Below are 16,570 nucleotides of genomic sequence, written 5' to 3' on the forward strand. Positions count from 1 at the left end.
GTTAATAGATGTGAGAACAAGCACTCCCTGATCTGGGAACATCTGATTTATAAACAACTGGAACCTTTGGAATATTTTCTCAATATTACTCACAATCCTTTCTCATACACCACTTTTCCCATCTGTGATACACCTGCTATTTGTTCTTCTATTGAGAGTACATGAGAGGTGAGGTGTAGAAGTGGGAAATTAAATGTTATGGCTGTATAGATGCAACAGCCTAGCTTCAGGTGACTATTTCAGTTCTCCTCTTTCCACCTCTTCTTCCCTAGGTCCCTGTACCATCTCTGTCATGGGAGGGGGAGTGTCAAGGTAAAGCTGCTGCCACAGGATAAGTGGATTCTTGGTGTCTCTATGTAGAATTCAGAATGTCTTTTCATCTATAAATAATATTATAAACTGTGGCTCAACGTAGTTGAAATAATACTGAAAGCACTGTACTCAAGAGTGTTTTGGGGCAGGTCAATCTTTTTGAATTAGCTTGGGACTTCAAGTATGATTGAAAAACATATTCTACACTTTAAAAAACAGAGCAATGTACACATGAGATTTAGGGAAAAACTTCACTTTCACAAGGAAGGCTAATTGGGGGCCTGAAACGAGGAGTTAGCCATTTAACAAAATGGAGAACAAGTATCCCCATTAAAGGAGTGAGTATGTGCAGAGAACCTGAGGTGAGGAGGAGCTTGGGTTATTAGAAGACCTGGAAGGAGGCCACTGTGGCTAAAGTATATTTCATGAGCTAAGGCTGGATGGTAGGCAAGGGCTAGATCAGGCAGGATGTTGCAGTCCATGTCACAGATTTTATAGACTTCACTCTAGATCCATGGGAAACCACTGGAGTATGTTAATCAGGAGAATGACATGATGACACAATTAAATTTAGGTTTAGATCCAGTCTCAGATCTATAGTGATCCCACAAAGGTTTAGCTGCCCTCCTCAATTAGCCTGTAGCAAATAGCCACCTCAATCCATAATACTGAAAGCAGCAGCATTCTGTACAATGCACTTCTATACTGTAACCAGTAGCATTATATATAGTGCATTCTTAGTCTATTCTTGGAGTAAATTCTTAAAATTTGAGATCACTGTGCCCCACCTTGCCTTCTAGAAAGATTGGCTTTCACTTCTTGGCTTAAGGCGTGAATACAGTGCTAGCGTTTTTTAAAATTTCATCTTTAATCTTTAAAAATCTAATAATTTATAACTTTTTCCTACTAGCCTCTAAGTTCCTTCCTTGAAGTTTGACAGGGTTTAGGATCAATGTCAACTCTTTCAGGCCACTAGAAATTCATTTAGGGAACTGAAGTGGAACTTTATTAGCTAACTGCCATGGAAGATCATTCCTCTACTTTGTATTTGTTTCTTCATATGGGCCATTCTACAAAGTGACAGTTACTTAAGGTCTGAGAGAGTAAATACAGCCACCAGATTGTTTAATTTATGACCAGTGAGATAGTCTACTGGGAGAATTTGGTTCATTATAAAATATTTTATATTAGCATATCTAGAGATTCTTTGGCATGTTTCCTTAAAGAATGAAATAAAAGCAACTATATATAATACAACCCCACCCCAGAATTGTGCTGTTATCTTTGTTTCACATGTGTAGAACTATCTCTGATTATCCAGAGAGCTCAGCCTGCAGAAGCAGTGTGTGTGGGGGCGGGGTGGACAGAATGAAATTTTGGCCTTCCATTGCAAAATGCTGCCTTTTCAAATGATGCACACATGCTTGGTCCATCTGTCTTCAAGGACTCGGCAGAGTAGTCAGTAAAACTTTCTCTTCAGTGTTTGAAGCTGCATTGCCAAATATTAATAACTCACTTTATTTATAACTGAGTCTCCAGAGTAGGGAAAACAGGTGGTACTCATGGAGAACTCAATAGTAGCCAAATTTCAAAGGTCAGATGCTGCAAGTGTGGAATGATAGAAAGCATTTTGTGTTCATTCTCTTTCTGTAAAAGTGTTTCCCTGTGGTTCCTTTACTGGACTGTACTAGTACTTAAGACTGCCCAGGACCTCTCTCTAGAACTATTCCCCCACCCCAGATCATCATTTGCAAGAAGTTCCTGGAATGGAGATTTTTAACAATGTCCCCATGGTCCTTTATTTCCTCCCTGCATGGTCTTGCTCTGATAAATTATGACCTTCTAATCTCACAAATTTATGCATAAATTATTTTAGTGATGGTTGATGTTAAATCCCTCCTAGAGCTGATGGCTGCACTAAACCATGTCTATAATGGTGAAAGGTTTCAGCTTTGTGGCCTGTCAGCAAGAAAGATAATTGTGAGCATCCAGAATCTTTTTCTTAGTTTCCCAATCTATGATCTTGAGAATAACAATAAACTGAGGGATCTAGAATTGAAGACATGCCAGGAGACAGCTTAATGATGTTCAAATTTTCAAGAGGGAAAAAAGGTCACATTTTGGCTTTCCAATGTCCCTCTATTCTTCTTTTCATAACTACCCTAATATTTCTTTTGAGAAATTACCTTTTCTCCCATGGGATACTAGAGGTACTTGATGTTCCCTGGCCATGGGGTGGGCATGTGACTCATTATAATCAAGCAGTTCCCAACCCCTGGATGAGCATAAGAAACACTGAATTTGTATGGATTTCATTCACCCTAATAGGGACATCTTGAAGAGGCCATTCATTTATTAATACTATTGAGACACTGAGAATGATTCTGGGTTTTTTTTTTTTCCAATCTTTTTGAAATATCAGTAACCTCAGATATACACCCTTATGGCAGAAAGCAAAGAGGAACTAAAGAGCCTCTTGATGAAAGTGAAAGAGGAGAGTTAAAAAGCTGGCTTAAAACTCAACATTCAGAAAACCAATATCATGGCATCCAGTCCCATCGCCTCATGGCAAATAGATGGGGAAACAATAGAAACTGAGAGACTATTTTCTTGGGCTCCAAAATCACTGCAGATGGTGGCTGCAGCCATGAAATTAAAAGATGCTTGCTCCTTGGAAGAAAAGCTATGACCAACCTAGACAGCATATTAAAAAGCAGAGACATTACTTTGCCAACAAAGGTCTGTCTAGTCAAAGCTATGGTTTTTCCAGTAGTCATGTATGGATGTGAGAGTTGGACCATAAAGAAAGCTGAGCACCAAAGAATTGATGCTTTTGAACTGTGGTGTTGGAGAAGACTCTTGAGAGTCCCTTGGACTGCAAGGAGATCCAACCAGTCCATCCTGAAAGAAATCAGTCCTGAATATTTATTGGAAGGGCTGATGCTGAAGCTCCAATACTTTGGCCACTTGATGCAAAGAACTGACTCCTTGGAAAAGACCCTGATGCTGGGAAAGATTGAGGGCAGGAAGAGAAGGGGACGACAGAGGATGAGATGGTTGCACCGACTCGATGGACATGAATTTGAGTAAGCTTCAGGATTTGGTGATGGACAGGGAAGCTTGGCATGCTGAGATTGCAAAGAGTTGGACACAACTGAGTGACTGAACTGAACTGAACGTGGATATTTCATCTTCTCTTTTCAGTTCTGTCAGTGAATTTCTTTTAGTTGAGTAAGATAGGTAGAGTCAATTCCTATTGTTTGCAGCTAAAGAACTCTGAATGACACACATCAGTCCTACACTGGTGAATATGGTATTGATCCTGTAAGACTCTAGGGATATGGGCAATCATTAGTATTATCTTTCCAATTCCCCTGCTACTTATGTTATAGGGCTGGCCTTACTAGTCTCTTTAGAAGGAATGGTCTCATGTGATTTTTTTCTTTTTGGTCAATAAAATGTGATTGGAAACAATATGGAACATTTTAGGTGGAAACTTTTAAGAGGCTGTGTGCAATTTGCCATAGTTCTGGTGATCAGGGGAGCTCCTCTCCAGATGAAGTCTAGTAGTATAGGGTTCTGAGTGACTGGTGAGGAGAGGTTCTCTGTTGATCTACTTGAGACTTGCAGTATGAGGTATACAAAAACTTTTGTTATGTTAAGCTATTGAGATTGAGGGGTGGGGAGTGTTCCTGACAGTATTACAAGAGTGACTTTAGAGGATGCAGAAAAGTGGGTAGTTTTCTAATTGCCAGCATGGAGTCATAAAGGACATTGGATGTTGGATATTTTACTCTTGCCCTTTTTAAAATCAGAATCATTAGACTAGAAATACAAGGAAACTGGAAAAGACTGCTGTTTCTCTAACTTGAGTGATAATTAAATCTTACTAAGAGGCAAGAGATAAGTATTAGTTGCTCAGTCGTGTCCGACTCTTTGTGACCCTGTGGACTGTAGCCCACTTCCTCTGTCCTTGGAATTCCCCAGGCAAGAGTATTGGAGTGGGTTGCTATTCCATTCTCCAAGGGATCTTCCCAACACAGGGATCAAACCCAGATCTCCTACATTGCCATCTGAGCCACCAGCAAAGCCCAAGAGGAAAGAGGATAGACTCTAAATTGTTTTTGTTTTAATGATAATTAACTATAAGTAAGACTATGTATCAAGATCATCCAATATGAATCTAATAAAGCTACAAAACCAGTATTATTTAAATTCATTCCATTAATTTCATGTGACAGTTGATATTGTTTCAATGAGCTAAAATCACTGTTTAGCAATGTGAATGTGGTACTAACTTCCATGGATTTGATCTTCCAATCCTACCACATGCCATGCGATGATTCAGGTCACCCACGTCTTTTCTTTATTTGAAACACTGCAAAATCATCACTTATAGAGGACACAATGATGTCATTTGGCCTGCTTTTTGTGTGCATGCATCATTTCAGTATTAAGGCATCCTCTTTTTTAAAAAAACTAACATTTAAAGTAATACTTCTTGATACCAATGTGAGGATAGATGCAGACCCAGAAACAGGAGTATGGCAGTGTGATCTTAAATTATAATGAGTTCATTCAAATTATATTGAATATGTCTGTACTAATTAAATATTTTTTAAAATAAAAGGACATTAGAATACTTGTCATATGGAACTTGAGGACCTCAGAGGGTTTATCTGTGGACTACTAGGGGCAGCATATGCTAGTCTGAAAAACAGTGAACTTGATATAAAATATCAAAATTTCAACAAGGCATGACATGTCTTACAATATTGGAAATCCTTATAAATGGACATGATAATTAGCTTATTAAACCATAGCAAAAATTAGTTGGATGCTTATTGATGGGTCACTGGTACCCTGGAGGGAGGCTTCTAGTGGCATGCTTTGGAGTTCTATCCTGAGATTTGTTTTGTTCTATCATTTCATCTAAGTAACAATTAAAAATGTAGAATATGTTACACAAATATCAATGATAAGCTGAAGATGAAAGCGAGTATGTTACATAAAGAAATATTCCAAACAACCTCTAAACTGTCTCCCTCTAAAGATTTGATTTTCATGTCATCAGATGTCTGTTCCACCCATCCCCACACCTGTTTGCAGTCATGTCCTGACCCCCTCTAGATCACTCCTCCTCATTTTTGTCACTGTTAAGTAGTACTGCTGTCTTTATTCTTGATGATTTCTTTATATACATAGATAATCCTTCTAATTGCCTGATTCTTCAGCTTCTCCACTTCCTCTCTTCCAATGACCTTGTCTTTCACCTTACCTCAGCCACCCTATAGGTTGTAACTCAAACCTTGTGCTTGTCAATAACTGAAATCCCTTATGATTTCAATGTCAAACTTTAGACACCAACTACCTCTTCCTCTGGACTGTGAAGAAGGCTGAGCGCTGAAGAATTGATGCCTTTGAACTGTGGTGTTGGAGAAGACTCTTGAGAGTCCCTTGGACTGCAAGGAGATCCAACCAGTCCATTCTGAAGGAGATCAGCCTTGGGATTTCTTTGGAAGGAATGATGCTAAAGCTGAAACTCCAGTACCTTGGCCACCTCATGTGAAGAGTTGACTCATTGGAAAAGACTCTGATGCTGGGAGGGATTGGGGGCAGGAGGAGAAGGGGATGACAGAGGATGAGATGGCTGGATGGCATCACTGACTCAATACATGTGAGTCTGAGTGAACTCCGGGAGTTGGTGATGGACAGGGAGGCCTGGCGTGCTGCGATTCATGGGGTCGCAAAGAGTCGGACACGACTGAGCGACTGAACTGAACTGAACTGACCTCTTCCTCTAAACTTTCTAGGTTATTTCTTTTAGTACTCCAATTCCAACAGTCCCTTGAACTCACCAAGACCAATAAAGTGTTTATCCTGTTTCCTTTTCCCTATCTTATTGTTTGTCTTCACTTTTAGTCAGCTTGAATTTTATAATCAGTCATTAACTCTTTTCCTATACTCTTAAGCCTCTACTTTCTCACTAAATTGTTCTCACTTGTCTTCAATCCTAGTTAAAACCAATTTTATGCTTCTTGCATGCCCGTACTTGTTTAGTTGATATGACTAAGGAAAAACACACAACCAAGCTGACTGGTCTCCATTTATATTCATTTTCATCTTAAGCAGGCCCTTAATGCTCCCTAGCAATTATACTCCCACTCTGTTAACTCAGATAATTATTTCATTCCTTCTTTCTCTTTAAACTTCCAACACTTCTTTCATCCTCATCTTTAGTTTATAATCTTTCTTCCTCTTTTCCTGAGAAAATAGAAGCAGCAATTAAATAGCTTCTAAAAGCAACACCACTTTTTCTATCTATCTTAATGCATCAGTAACTATATACCTTGCTTTCTCCCCTGTTATTAATGAATAAATTCTGTGTACTTCTAGATAAGGTCAGGTCCTCAACTTGTTTTCTCAGTCTTTTCCATTCTCTTCCACTCAAGGATATTCCCCAACTATTCTCCCTACTTTTCATGCATCATCTATTTCTTCCTCCCAAATGGATTTTTCCTAATGGTAAACAAACATACTGTTTTCATTCTATCTTAAAAAAAAATCACCTTCTTTTGATCTCACTTTTTTCAAGCTCCATGCTACTTGTCTTCTTTTCTTTGCAGAAAACCCCAAGAAAAAAGTGTTTATGCACTTGATCTCCAATGCCTCTAGTCCCATTCTTTGCTGAATTGGCTCTAAATAAGCTTTTAGTCTTGCCACTTCATCACAGTCACACCTGTCAATATCATCCATGACCGCAAGTCTTCATCTTACGGACTCAGCAACATTTGACACAGCTGAGTACTTTGGCATGCAGAACACAATCTATCCATTTTTCAACCATCTCATTATTGTTTTTCATTCTTGTTTCCTGATTATTACCTTCTTCTTTATGTCAGAATGCCCTAGGGCTTGGTCTTTGCACCTCTTCCTTTTCTCATACTTCTTCCTATACTCATTTCCTTAATGGTTTCCTCCAAAAATCATGCTTTAAAATACCATTTTACCTGTGACTCACAGACTTTTCATATTCATAGCTTAGACCTTATTCCTGAATACCTGACTTAAATATACAGCTACCAACTAATAGGGACCAAAATATTAACAGGTCCAAAATTAAGTCCTAATCTGCCCTTCCTTCAAAACTTTTGAGCAGTTAATGTCAACTACATTCTTTTAATTGCTCAGGCCTGAGACTATAACCTTTCATTATAGTGTGCCTTTATACGCAAGCAGACTATCACTTACTTAGTGGTTCTTCATATTACTACATTTTAAAAAATTGTTGATCAACAACTTATCTCAATATTTTAAGATAACTTTATTTTATGGTATCTAGGATCAGGAGATAATCTCCATATTTCTGGGAACTGTTCTTTAAGAGGGCTACAGGTATTTGGAAAATAATAGGAGTAAAGTGACCAAGATATTGAAGGAAAGCAAAGCCTTGTTTTTTGAGGAATAGTTGGAGAATTTGAGGATATATTTAACCTAGAAAAGATATTGAATATGAAGTGATATCTGTTATTAAATATTTATAAAGTCCTTTGTGTGAAAGGGTGATTACCATACTTGAACTGTTAAAGATGAAGCAATGCTTTCTACTGAGAATGGATCATCAGGAGAACATGTTACTATACAACTTAGGCCATTTATCTTCCCAAGGTATCATTTATGTATTTATAACAAAAAAGAGAAGGGAACAATATCTTAAGATGTTTTACAGTTTTAATATCTTGCTTTATGTCCTGAGGATTTTTATATGGCTGTTACTGGCAATAACTCTACTAGGTATAGAGGAAGCTCATCCTTCACTGTCCTAAAAGAAAATGTTTACTTGGATGTTATCACGGCTTCCCTGGTGGTTCAGTCAGTAAAGAATCTGTCTGCAATGCGAGAGACTTGGGTTCTATCCCTGGGCTGGGAAGATCTCCTGGTGAAGGGAGTGGCAACCCACTCCAGTATTCTTACCTAGAGAATTCCATGGATGGAGGAGCCTGGCAGGCCACAGTCCATGGGGTCACAAAGAGTCGGACTTAATTGCACGACTAACACTTTCACTTTCATCACATTTCACATGAGAAAGAGATGGGCAGGCATCTTACAGATAGAGAAGCAGTGACAGGATCACGACCATGGACCTAGACTCTACATGAAACTTTTTCTGTCTAATCCTCTTTAAATAGGGGCTTCTCTTCTGCTCAAGTGTGCAAAAGTTTAAGGAAAGAGATATTTCCTTCAAGGGTTAAAAACAAATGAATGTCAATGTGATGTCTTCACCTATAGTTTTGAAACTTTTACTTATTCTTATAAACATAACCTATTATTTTAATTTTTGATCTGACAAGGAGATTAAAGTCTTTTCCTACATTTCAGCTGAGAATTCCCAAGAGAGCTTCTTTTAGGACCAATAGGTGAAAGTTGCAGCATGACTGATTTTGGCTTCCAATAAAAGCAGTCTTACCATTTCCAGCATGTATTGCCTCTAAAGAGGTGATTCTCAACCTTGGCTACTTTTGAAATCACTTGGGGAGTATTAATAAATTCTGATTTCTAGGTCCCATCCCCAGAGATTCCAATTTAGTTGACCTGTTGTAGTTTCAGCATGGAGATTTTTAAAAACTCCAGTGGATGTTCCATTGTACAGCCAAGGTTGAAAATCTCTTCTCCAGAGGTGTTTTACTCTTTACCATCACAGGGGTTAGATAAGTATAGGACATTCGGAAGGGAAGGGTGGTGTTTCAGATATATGCTAGAAGATCACTTGGAACAAATATTGCTGATATAATTTAAATAATAAAGAGTTGATTGCTGAAGATGACCTTTTATATCTTTCCCAACCTTAAGATTCTATTATTTTATATTACCATACCGCAATGCATATATATGGAATCAAAGAATATATTTGTTGTTTTTGTTCAGTCACCCAGTAGTGTCCAACTCTTTGCAACCTCCTGGACTGCAGCATGCCAGGACTCAGAAATATATACAAGGACACAAATTCCACAGAGATACATAAATGAGGATGATTTTGCTGGTATAGCTGTGTTGCTGCCTCCATGGGTGGGTGAACTATTCTTTTATTCTGACTGCTTTTCAGTGTACATGACACAGTTTTATTAGATTACATTATGCACAGCATCACTGAGTCAGAGATGTTATTAGCCTGCTAGAAGAAGCTTCTTAACCAGCTGTGAGGGCTCGTTAATATACATTATAATGTTAATAGTGCATATGAATATGTGTGAGTAGGAGGTAGGGGACAGAAATTTAAACCAAATTAAAAGTGTGAGAGACTGCAGCACATGGGAAATAAATGCTCATTGCCACTAGTCTCAATTATTTTTCATTATTTTCAAGGTCAAGCTGGCAAATTTTCACAACTTCTACCTGCAAATGCCCTTCTCGATTGATTAACTCTTACAGCTAGAAGCTCTCTTTATACCCAGGAGGCAAGCCTGCTTTTTTATTGTATTAAAAAACCTAAATGCCAAAGCAAAAAGAATACCAGGCTTCTGTTTATTTTTATCTGAATATCAAAACACCATGCGAACTCTAAAGCAATTAATTCAGTACTAATCCACGATTTTAAAAGAAGTTTAAATGATTTAAAAAATAATATGCTGAGGAAATTGTTATTCTTACTGAGAATCTGAATAAAGCCTATTATAACCCTGCTAGGTAGGAATCTTCTAAATCTTCCTTCCCACCTGATAAAGTGTGCTCCCTGGTGTGGCAAAAGAAGATCTTATCTTCACCATACCTTCACCATGTTTCTGTTGTGGAATAATGAATATCTTACGTTCACTTATAACTGTGTAGGACTTTTCCTTATTAATATTTTTGTCCTAAGACATCAAACGTAGCCCAAAGAATCAGGGTAAATGTTCTTAATTTTGCATGTAGAGAAGGTAAAAGGTTCCCAGTGATTCTTAATTGTCATACTGATAAACAAAGAGAATGACATATGTGAAGCTTGGTAGAAGCAGTGGAATGTGGTTAAATGTGAGAAGGAGGGAACAAGATGGGAGATGGGAACTATTAGTAGGAGAATTCTCTCGTCAGTTACCAAAGGAGTGGGGTGAGAGTGAGAAGTCACAGAGGGTCCTGATGTTATTATCTATTATTATCTTGAAGATAATCTCCTGGAGAAGGGAATGCAACCCAATCCAGTATTCTTGCCTGGAGAATTCCATGGACAGAGGAGCCTGGTGGGCTACAGTCCATGGGGTCACAGAATCAGACACCATTGAGTGACTAACGCTGACTAATGCTTTGAAGATGATAGTAGGAGGACAAGGATATTCTTATTCCATTTTCTCAGAGAAGGGAGAAATTGGACAGTTGGGGAAAATACAAAGGTTATGAAATAGTTGATATAGCCCCTCCTTTTTTGCTTTTTCCCCTCTACTTTCTTCTTTTCCTTTACTACCAAACTTCTTAAAATACTAATTTGTGATTAAGTACCAATTCTTGCTCTTATTCCATTAGCTCCTTAAATCCTTAGGAGTTGGGAAAAGATGACCCACTGAAGGAGGTGAAAGAGACCTCAATAAAGTAGAAAGTCAACATCGACCTGTGTTGACAAAGCTAAGGATAGGAAAAGATTCTGGGAGAGCTAAAAGCAACCCTCTTTATTCTTTCACCCCTTCTTCACTGTGGCAATAGAAAGAAATAATGGTCTAGTCTTTCAATGTAATCACAGGGCTCTGCTCAGCAAAAATGAGACCTGGAGCTCACTGTGGCTCAGATCATGAACTCCTTATTACCAAGTTCAGACTGAAATTGAAGAAAGTAGGGAAAACCACTAGACCATTCAGGTATGACCTAAGTCAAATTCCTTATGATTATACAGTGGAAATGACAAATAGATTCAAGGGATATCTGATAGACAGAGAGCCTGAAGAACTATGGACAGAGGTTCGTGACATAGTACAAGAGGCAGTGATCAAGACCATCCCCAAGAAAAAGAAATGCAAAAAGGCAAAATGGTTGTCTGAGGAGGCCTTACAAATAGCTGTGAAAAGAAGCGAAACTAAAGGCAAAGGAGAAAAGGAAAGATATGCAGAGTTCCAAAGAATAGCAAGGAGAGATAAGAAAGCCTTCCCCAGTGATCAATGCTAAGAAATAGAGGAAAACAATAGAATGGGAAAGACTAGAGATCTCTTCAAGAAAATTAGAGATGCCAAGGGAACATTTCATGCAAACATGGGCTCAATAAAGGACAGAAATGGTATGGACTTAACAGAAGCAGAAGATATTAAGATATTAAGAAGACGTGGCAAGAAGAACTATACAAAAAAGATCTTCATGACCCAGATAATCATGATAGTGTGATCATTCACCTAGAGCCAGACATCTTGGAATGTGAAGTCAAGTGGGCCTTAGGAAGAACCACTATGAACAAAGTTAGTGGAGGTGATGGAATTCTAGATGAACTCTTTCAAATCCTAAAAGATGATGCTGTGAAAGTGCTGCACTCAATATGCCAGCAAATTTGGAAAACTCAGCAGTGGCCACAGGACTGGAAAAGGTGAGTTTTCATTCTAATCCCAAAGAAAGGCAATGCCAAAAATGTACAAACCCCACACAATTGCACTTATAAACTCACACACTGGCAAAGTAATGCCCCAAATTCTCCAAGCCAAGCTTCAACAGTACATGAACCATAAATTTCCAGATGTTCAAGTTGGATTTAGAAACGGCAGAGAAACCAGAGATCAAATTACCAGCATCCATTGGATCATCGAAAAAGCACAAGAGTTCCAGAAAAACATCTGCTTTACTGACTACACCAAATCTTTTGACTATGTGGAACATAGCAAACTGTGGAAAATTCTTCAGGAGATGGGAATACCAGACCACCTGACCTGCCTCCTGAGAAATCTGTATGCAGGTCAGGAAGCAACAGTTAGAACTGGACATGGAACAACAGACTGGTTCCAAATCGGGAAAGGAGTATGTCAAGGCTATATATTATCACCCTGATTATTTAACTTCTATGCAGAGCACATCATGAGCAATGCTGGGCTGGATGAAGCACAAGCTGGAATCAAGATTGCTGGGAGAAATATCAATAACCTCAGATATGCAAATGACACCACCCTTATGGCAGAAAGTGAAGAAGAAACTAAAGAGCCTCTTGATGAAGGTGAAAGAGGAGAGTGAAAAAGTTGGCTTAAAACTCAACATTCAGAAAATTAAGATCATGGCATCCAGTCCCATCACTTCATGGGAAATAGATGGGGAAATAATGGAAAGAGTGAGAGACTCTATTATTTTGGGCTCCAAAATCACTGCATATGGTGACTGCAGCCATGAAATTAAAAGATGCTTGCTCCTTGGAAGAAAAGTTATAACCAACCTAGACAGCATATTAAAAAGCAGAGACATTACTTTGCCAAAAAAGGTCCATCTAGTTAAAGCTATGGTTTTTCCAGTGGTCATGTATGGATGTGAGAGTTGGACTACAAAGAAAGCTGAATGCCAAAGAATTGATGCTTTTGATCTGTGGTGTTGGTGAAGACTCTTGAGAGTCCCTTGGACTGCAGGGAGATCCAACGAGTCAACCTAAAGGAAATCAGTCCTGAATATTCATTGGAAGGACTGATGCTGAAGCTGAAACTCCAATACTTTGGCCTTTTGTTGCAAAGAACTGACTTGTTTGAAAAGATCGTGATGCTGGGAAAAGATTGAAGGCAGGAGGAGAAGGAGACAACAGAGGATGAGATGGTTGGATGGCATCACCGACTCGATGGACATGAGTTTGAGTAAGTTCCAAGAGTTGGTTATGGACAGGGAAGCCTGGCGTGCTGCTGTCCATGGGGTCGCAAAGAGTTGGACATGACTGAGCAACTGAACTGAACTGAACAGGGCTTTGCTTATACCATTCACATTATTCTCAAAATTTTGTTTATAAGTAATTGTTTGCATGTCTGTCACCTTCCATACTCAATTATTTTAAGTCATTTAAGGCAGTATTACTCTCTCTTTATTATTCTTTTGTCCTCCATAATATCTAGCATTCTGCATAGTGTAAAATAGACATGCAATACATACTTGTTAAATGAGCACATCTGAACACCTCCATGTACCAGCCACCCCTATAATGCCAAGGATATAACCATGAACAAAATAGGAAATTGATGCTTGTAAGCCATTTTATAGATTGTAAATCTGACTGATATCTATTCTTGGTATTTTTCCTCTTTTCTCATCCTATACTATCAAAGGCTAAGGCCTTCTATATATAGGCCTGCTATACATAAGGGAATTCAGGCTCCTTTCTCATTCTGTGCTTTGCTTCTCACATCCTTCAGAACATATGCTTTTGTAGCTACTACCCTTGATTCCTTTAGCCTTCTTCCTTTCTTGGACTGTGCAAATCTCTGTAATAGTTGATGAATTATAAATATGGTAACCACATTTTAAGATTTATAAATCAGGGCACATATTCTTACAAAAGGTTTATTTTTTCTTATTTGTAAACAACTTTACATCAAAAGTGTTCAGTTCAGTTCAGTTCAGTTCAGTTGCTCAGTCGTGTCCGACTCTTTGTGACCCCATGAATCACAGCATGCCAGGCCTCCCTGTCCATCATGAACTCCCGGAGTTCACTCAAACTCATGTCCATCAAGTCGGTGATGCCATCCAGCCATCTCATCCTCTGTCGTCCCCTTCTGTTCCTGCTTCCAATCCCTCCCAGCATCAGGGTCTTTTCCAATGAGTCAACTCTTTGCATGAGGTGGCCAAAGTATTGGAGTTTCAGCGGAGTAAAACTTTAAATCACACTTGATTATACATATAATGTATAACTTTCATTTAAAAAGTATATAATTACATGAAGAGACATTTAAAAATTCAGCCAAGACATATATTAGTTAATTCAATATTTGCATTGTCATTTTCATCATCTGCTGTCGAAATGATGACACATTATTCCCCACATTCTTGTTTAAAGAATTCGGTTTGCTTAATAATTGCTTATTCTTTCCAGTTTTTTTCCAGCATTTCTTGGCAAGTCTCTGAGTACTTCATGTGGATTATGGGGAAAGATTTTATAATAGCCAATGATTGCTAATGGTTATTCCAATTTCCAAAAGTTGTTAATGATAAAACACTGCTGCTGCTAAATCACTTCAGTCGTGTCCGACTCTGTGCGACCCCATAGACGGCAGCCCACCAGGCTCCCCTGTCCCTGGGATTCTCCAGGCAAGAACACTGGAGTGGGTTGCCATTTCCTTCTCCAGTGCATGAAAGTGAAAAGTGAAAGTGAAGTCGTTCAGTCGTGTCCGACTCTTCGAGACCCCATGGACTGCAGCCTACCAGGTTCCTCTGTCCATGGGATTTTCCAGGCAAGAGTACTGGAGTGGAGTGTATCATTGCCTTCTCCAGATAAAACATTAAACAATAGCAAAGAGTAAGCAAGTTAACAGTAACAGCAACAACTTTTCTCCATCCAGAGCTTGGACAAAGAGAGAATGAGTTTATACATTTTTTTTTTTCTTTCTGTTTGGAGGAATGTTTCCTTGTTGAAAACCTTTAAAGATATTCAATCATCTTTGATCTATAGATCCATTTTCCTTTGCTGTATTTCACTAGCAAGTTCTAATTAAGGTGTGACTATAGGACACAGTGTTCATTAACAAGATAAAATGACTAAGTTAAATGTCTGTTTTCAATATTTACCATCTGGGCCCCCCCCCCCCCCCCAGCCAAACTCAGTCAAGTTTCTACAAAGATTTCCTTTCCGAAGGATTAGTTAATTATTAACCTATAAATATCCATCTGCCTGCTTCCCAAGGTCCAAATCACAACGAACAGCATTTTAGTAGTTTTCATGTTAAGATCTTTTCCTTTAGCAGTAAAATTAAATTTTTGCCTACAGTTCTTTTATGATTACCAATATTCACACGAAACTTCTGGTGCTGAAAAAAAAAAAAACAAAAACTAATGTGTATAGAATATTTCCTGTTGTACCAGGCAGTGTGCTGAGTACCAACTGCATATTCTGTCACTCAGTCTTTACAACCATCCTGTGAGGTTGGTACTTTTATCTGCCTTTTCTAGATAAGAAAACTGAAACATAGTTAAATAACTTGTCCCAAGTCATCTGCTGAATAAGTAGCAGACTTAGATCTGTCTGCAATCAGAGTTCCTGCTCTTAAAAATATATTATTGTGTATCTTCCTCTTCCCCAGGTTTTGCCATTCAAATTAAAAAATGGCATCATGAAAAACAGTGGTATTTGTTGAGTAACTGGAAGGTTTTTGAAGTGGCTTTAATGGTTTGTGAGAAGTAAAGCATAAACTGTTTTAAATAGAGACTGTGCCAGCATGACTTTGCTTTACCCTAAACAAAAGTTCCCAAAGGGAGTTATGAGAGTAGGAAAAGGACGAGAGACTTCTTGTCTGCCCAACTGCAGACTCTAAGACAAGAGAAAACCGTTTAAGTGGGTCCTCTCTGGCCCTGCAGGATAAGCTTTCCCTTTCAATCAGTTCCTTGGCTAGCTTGGGCTGACAAAACATTTCTGTTCTCTTAACCTTTGCCAAGCAGAGGAACTTTACAAGTATTTTTTGAGTAACATCCAAAGTGATTTATGGCTTCTTCTAGCTCTACTCAGTTAGAAAAACAAATTTTATTTCCTTCCTTCCCATTATTCCTACTCTCTATTGTCTTCAGCCATAATCCTTTATTTAATGCAAATATTACTTTGTTTTGCATAGTTTTTCAAGTGTGTCTATGTTGGTTTAATGTGTTTTAATTACAGAGACCAAATTTCTTGGATTTTCTGGCTTATTATCCGATAAGCAAGGTCCAAGTATCATAAGTCAAGGTGAACCACAAAGACATGTTTAGCACAAGGAACACTGCTCAATGTGGCAGCCCGGGTGGGAGGGGAGTTTGGGGGAGAATGGATACACATATATGTATAACTGAGTCCCTTTGCTGTTCATCTGAAACTATCACAACATTGTTTGTTAATTGGATATACCCCGATTCAAAATAAAAAGCTAAGAAAAAAAAAGCTTCAGGAAACAAGAGAGGCCAGTTATAAAAGAACTGTTTCCACTTATCTCCATAGTCCAAACTCAGGAAAGACTCAACAAATTATAGTTTTTATCATCTACATTAGGGTCAGAGCATCTATGGTCTGTGGTCTGAATCTTTTTCTCCTATTCAATTTGTATAACAAATTCCAAGGGTACACATCTCTAGTTAATCTACAGTGGCAAAAATCCAACCTATTTTTGAG

The 16,570-nt window shown here is 38.4% G+C and overlaps 1 protein-coding gene and 1 long non-coding RNA gene across 12 annotated transcripts in view; both read left to right on the forward strand.

The window, feature by feature from the left end:
* Nucleotides 1-6,196, forward strand: part of LOC129643587 (uncharacterized) — an 81,861-nt gene extending 75,665 nt beyond the window's left edge. Inside the window, exon 3 of the long non-coding RNA XR_008710395.1 lies at nucleotides 5,673-6,196. This is a non-coding gene — a long non-coding RNA (uncharacterized LOC129643587). The remainder of the gene's footprint in view (nucleotides 1-5,672) is intronic.
* The window catches only part of STXBP5L (syntaxin binding protein 5L), a 466,532-nt gene that overhangs the window by 88,812 nt on the left and 361,150 nt on the right, over nucleotides 1-16,570 (forward strand). The gene's annotated exons all lie outside the window — the stretch shown is intronic.

This window comes from Bubalus kerabau, chromosome 2, assembly GCF_029407905.1.
Source record: "Bubalus kerabau isolate K-KA32 ecotype Philippines breed swamp buffalo chromosome 2, PCC_UOA_SB_1v2, whole genome shotgun sequence".
In the NCBI taxonomy this organism is placed as follows: Eukaryota; Metazoa; Chordata; class Mammalia; order Artiodactyla; family Bovidae; genus Bubalus; species Bubalus kerabau.